The sequence below is a fragment of the Vicugna pacos genome, unplaced genomic scaffold (assembly GCF_048564905.1).
Source record: "Vicugna pacos unplaced genomic scaffold, VicPac4 scaffold_14, whole genome shotgun sequence".
In the NCBI taxonomy this organism is placed as follows: Eukaryota; Metazoa; Chordata; class Mammalia; order Artiodactyla; family Camelidae; genus Vicugna; species Vicugna pacos.
Window position 1 is genome coordinate 2,699,155 of NW_027328735.1, and position 6,518 is coordinate 2,705,672.

Here is a 6,518-nt window from a genome sequence, read left to right on the forward strand (position 1 = left end):
CAAGCATCTTTACTGACCACAATGACATGAAGCTAGAAATCAACAAAAGAGAAACAAAGGAGAACAAAAGGTAGACATGGAGATTAAACAATATGTTATTAAAAAAAATGGGTCAATGAAGAAATCAAAGCTGCAATGAAAATTACCTTGAGACAAAAGAAAATGAAAGCAAAACCACAGAAAATTTATGGGACAGAGCAAAAGCAGTGCTGAGATAGGAGTTTAGAGTGATACAGGCCTTTTTCAAAAAAGAAGAAGAATCACAAATAAACAATTTAACACACCAGCAGAATGAACTACAGAAAGAAGAAGAAAAAAAAACCGTGAAGGGCAGCAGAAGGAAGGAAATCACAAATATTGGTGAGGAAATTAATAAAATAGAGATTAAAAAGACTATAGGAAAAAATTCAACCAATCCAAAAGCTGGTTTTCTGAAAAAGTAAGTAAAATCAACAAACCTCTGGCAGAACTCAAAAAGAAGAAAAGAGAGAGAGCACAAATTAGCAAAATAAAAAAGAGAATGGAGAAATTACAACAAATAAAAAAGAAACACAGAATATCATACGAAAATATTATGAAAAGTATGTGGAAACTTACTGGATAACCTACAGGAGATGAGCAAGTTTCTGGAAACATACTGTCCACCAAGAATGAATTAAGAAGAAACTGACCCCTTGAACAAGCAGAGCACTAGAAATGAAATCAAAATAGCAATATAAAACCTCCCTACAAATAACAGTCCAGGACCGGATGGCTTCACTGTGGAATTCTACCAAACATACAAAGAAGAGCTCATACCATTCCTTCTCAAACTCCTCCAGAATATTAAATAGGAAGGAATACTCACAAAGCCATTCTATGTAGTCAAAATCACCCTGAGACCACAATCAGAAGACACTACTAAAAAAGAGGATTACAGGGCAATGTCACTGATGAACACAGACGCCAAAATCCTCACCAGAATAGTATCAAAGAGACTCCAACAACACAGGAAAAAGATTATGCACCAGGACTAAGTGGGGATTATGACAGGGACACAGGGGTGGTTCAACATAGGCAAATCAATCAATGTAATACAGCACATCAACATGAGAAAGGACCAAAACCACATGATTTTCTCAGGAAAAGCATTTTATAATATTCAACACCCACGTATGATAAAAACTCACCAAAGTGGGCATAGAGTGAACATATCTCAGCATCATGAAAGCTATAGATGGAAAACCTACAGCTAGCATAGTACTCAATGGTGAGAAAGTTAAAAAAATCTTCCCACTAAAATCTGGGACAAGACAAGGATGCACACTATCACCATTCCAACTCTATATAATCTTGGAAGTCCTAGCCACAGCAATCAAACAAGAGAGAGAAATAAAAGGGATGCAAATTGGAAAGGAAGAGGAAAAAGTCTCACTATATGCAGATAATATGTCACTATATATAGAAAACCCTGCGAGACCCAGACAAAAACTTCTACAGCTGATCGAAGAATTCAGCAAGGTAGCAGGTTACAAGATTAAGGTTCAAAAATCAGTGGCATTATTTATGCTAATGATTCAGATAATACTATAGAGCTACAGTCAACATGACAGCAATGTATTGGAAGGAAAACAGACGTATAGGCTAATGGAACAGAATAGAGAACACAGAAAATAACCCACAAACTTTTGGTAAATTAGTCTTCAAACAAAGAGGCAAGAAAATACAATGGAATAGAGACAGTCCCTTCAGCAACTTGTGTTGGGAAAACTGGAAAGCAGCATGAAAATCAATGAAACTAGAACACTCCCAATGAAGCTAGAACACCATACACAAAAATAAACTCAGAATAGTACAAAGGCTTAAACATAAGACAAGATAAAATAAACCTCCTAGAAGAAAATATAGGCAAAATATTATCTGACATAAGTCTCAAAAATTTTCTCATAGAAGAAATAAAATCAAGAAAAAACAAATGAGACCTAGTGAAACTTACAAGCTTCTGCAAAGTAAAGAAACCAGAAGTGAAACAAAAAAACAACCTACGGAATGGGAAAAAATTTGAATATGAAACCAAAATAGGCTTGATCTCCAGAGTATATAAGCAGCTTATCCAACTGAACAAGAAAAAATAAACTACCCAATGGAAAAATGGGCAGGAGACCTAAACAAGCAATTCTCCAAGGAAGACATAAAAATGATCAAAAGGCAAATCAGAAAATGCTCAATATCACTGATTATCAGAGAAATGCAAATCAAAACTACAGTGAGGTATCACCTCATAACAGTCAGAATGGCCATCATTCAAAAATACACAAATGACAAATTCTGGAAAGGCTGTGGAGAAAAGGGTACAGTCCTTCACTGCTGGTGGCAATGCAGTTTGGTGCAGCCACTGTGGAAAACAGAATGGAGATTCTTCAAAAGCCTAAGAATATACTGACCATATGACTCAGGAATCCCGCCCCTGGGCATAAATACAGAAGGAACCCTACTTCAGGATAACACATGCACACCAATGTTCATAGCCAGCACTATTTACGATAGCCAGGACATGGAAACAACCTGAATGTCCATCGACTGTTGACTGGAAAAAGAAGAGGTGGTATATTTATACAATGGAACACTAGATAAACATATAAACCTATAACATAATGCCATTTTCAGCAACATGGATGCTCCTGGAGAAAATCAGTCTAAGTGAAGTAAGCCAGATAGGGAAAGAAAAATACCATATGAGATGGCTCTTCAGTGGAATCTAAAAACAAAACAAAACAAAACAAAAACACAAATACAAAGCTAAATAGACTCGCATACATAGAATACAAAGTTTGGTTGCCATGGGCCTGGGGGTGGAAAGAGATAGACTGGGAGGTCAAAATTGTAGAATAGTTAACAGGATTGTACTTTATAGCACAGGGAAATATATAAAAGATCTTACAGCAGCCCACAGAGAAAAAAATGGGGCTACAAGTGTATATATGTTCATTGTAACTGCAAAATTGTGCTGTACACTGGAATTGGAGACAACTTTGTAAAATGACTGTAAATCAATAAAAAAGTTAAAAAACATAATCTTAAATATTACAGGTGTGAATATAAATTAGAGAGAATAAAAACAATGAAAAGAGTAATAAAACCAAAGATTTTGTTTTATGATTTCTTTTTAAAATAAACAAAATCAAAAAACCTCTAGCCATGTGCATCATGAAGAAAAGAGAGATGCTACAAAGAAATAAAGTAAGAAATAAAAGAAGAGAAATAACAATTGTTACCTCAGATATACAAAAAAGGGAACATTTTGTCAACACAAGCCGAAAAACTGGACAACTTAGAAGAAATAGACAAGTATCTAGAAAGAGACAGAGATAAGGAGAAACAAACAATTTGAACAAACTGATTACTAGACGAAAGATAGAATCTGCACTTAAAAAAATCGTTAAACACTAGTGCAGATTTAAACAGCTCCCGTGGAGTACTGTACAAAAACACAAAGCAGAACTTATACTCTTCAAAGTATTCAAAAATATTGAAGATGTGGGAAACTCCCAAATTAATTTTATGAAGATTTCATCATCTTGATAGAAAAGCCAACAAACAAAGTACATGCAAAGAGAATTTCAAGCTAATATATTTGATTGATTTAGATGCAAAAATTCTACAAAATATTATTAGCAAACTAAATCCAGCAATACATAAAATGAATCAAACACCATGATCAACTTGGATTCATTGCAGAATCAAAAGAGAGGTTCAACATACACAAATCAATCAGTTTGATACACCATATTAAGAGAAGAAAAAGAAAATGACTTGGTCATCCCAATAAATCCATAACAATTATTTCACAAAATTCAATATTTATTAATTAATACAGCACAACAGCAACAACAATAACAACAACAGCAGAAACCTCTTACCAAAGAAGTATACAGGAAATAACTCTCAACATAACTAAAGCCATTAATTGCAGACCCACAGACAACATAATATGCAAAAGTGAAAAACTGAAAGCCAAATTAAAGAATAAAACAAGGATGCCCACTCTCACCATTTCTATTAAACACAGTATGGGATGTCCGAGAAACAGCAATCGTAGTAGAAGAAAATTTATTCAAGTTGGATTGAATGAAGTAAAACTGTTATTATTTTAGATGACACAATAGTCTATATAGAGAACGCTAAAAATTCTCCACACCAGAACAACTAAAACTAATAAAGACATTTAGCAAACTTCCATGATTCATGATTAATGTACAAAAACTATCACATTTCTTTAAACTAAAAATGAAATATTTCATAATTTTAAAAAATCCATATGAAATCAAATCAAAAAATGAAAAATATATGGAAAAACCAAGATAATAAATTCAATAGGAAACTGAAAAACAAATTTGAAGGTGATGCAAAGAAATGGAAAGAAATCTCAAGGTCTTAGTTTAGAGGAATTATATTGTTAAAATATATATACTACAAAAGATGTCTACAAATATAAAGTGATTCATATCGAAATACATGATATTTTCCACAGAAACAAAAAATAGTCCAAAGATTTATAATGAACTGCAAAAGAACCAGAACTGCAAAAGGAACAATGAGGAAAAAGGTCAAAGATGGATGCATAACCCACACCCCTCCCAGATCCCAGAATTTATTACAAAAATACAGTAATTAAAACAGCACAATACTGGAAAAAAACAAACATGTATATCACTGGAATATAACACAGATGCAGAAATAAAACCTCACACCTATGGTCAACTAAACTATGACAAAGGAAACAAAAACATACAATGCCTAAAACACAGTCTTCAGCAAGTTGTGTTGAGAAAACTAGACAGCTACATGTAAATCAATGGAATTAGAACACTCCCTCACACTGTACAAAAATAAAATCAAAATGTTTTAAATATCTGAATCTAATACATGAGACAATGAAACTCCTGGAAATTAACATAGGCAAAAAAAGAGATAAAATGTCATGAAAGTTTCTTATGTCACTCTCCAAAGCTGAAAACAGTAAAAGCAAAATAATCAAATAGGTCCTAATTAAATTTAAAAGCTTGTACACAGCAAAATATACTGAATGAAAAGATGAACTTCCAAATGGGAGAAAACATTAGGAAACAATGCAATCAACAAGAGGCTAATTTCTAAAATACACACATCGTTCATTCAACTCCATTTCAAAAATCTACAAACAACTCAGACAGAAAACGAGCAGAAAACAATTCCCAAAAGAAGACCCACCGATGACAAACAGGAATATAAAAACATGCTCACATAGCTAATCATTATACAAAGGCTAGGCAAAAATTAAATATTGTTTTTCTTCACACTAGTGAGAAGGGCTGTCATCCATATGTCTACAAATAATAAAGACTGTCTAGGTTGCATAGAAAAAGGGACTCTCCAACGCTGTTGGTGGGAATGAAAATTTGTGCAAACACTTTGGAAACAGTATGGAAGTTCTTTAAATAATAACAATAGACCTATCATATCACCCGGCAATCCCACTCCTGGGCATATAAAACATAAAACCAGAAAACAAAGAATCCAAGGGTAAAACATAAGAAGTACACTTGACTTAATTTGATTTTTCATATCTCTCATCTGGCAAGGGAAGCAGAAGAAATTAACAAAAGATGATTACATCAGTTTAAACAGATTTACACTGCAGAAGAAATGATCAATAAAATGAAAAGTCAGCCAACACAAAGGTAGAATATATTTGCAAGTGATATTTTCCAATCAAGTGTTAATATCCAATATATATGGTAAACTCATACGCCACAACAATAAAAAAACCCAAGCAATCCAATTGAAAAAATTGTCCATAGGAACTGAATAGATAGATCTGAATCAATTTTCTGTGGAAAACATGCAGTTGGCTTAATGACACATGAAAATATATTCAGAGTTATAAATTATTAGGAAAGTCATAACCCAAAAATGAGGCAAGACCTCACATTTGTCAGAAGGCTCTCATCAAAAAGAAAAGAAATAGATGTTGGTGAGATTGTGGAGAAAAAGGAACACCGTGGACACTGCTGATAGGAATGCAAAGTATTGATTCCATTGCATATGTACATCAAATTTTCTTCATCCATTTGTCTGTCAAGGGGTGTTAGGTTTGCAGGCCCCTGTCTAAAGGCTCTAGAGTATAAGCCCATGGGCTGAACTGATAAACAAGCTGTGAGGAATGTCACATATCCAGGCTGGAGAAGAAATGGCCTACTCAATGTTTCCACTATGGATGGATGGATAGCCTATTCTCGGAAAGATCCTCAGAGGAGGACAATATAAGACAGGCACAGCCGGCTGGAGAAGAGATGGCCTACTTAATGAAGTTCCGTGATGAACTTTAAAGCCTTCCTTGATCATTTAACATCCTGTGCTTACTGCAGAAGCATGGGGGCGTAAAGAGCTTAAGATTATTAACATTGTTATAACTTAGATGATATGTGAGGCATTGTGCATGTCCTATATAAACCCTTTTTCTATGAATCAATAGACAGATAACTACTTCGCTTCTCTCC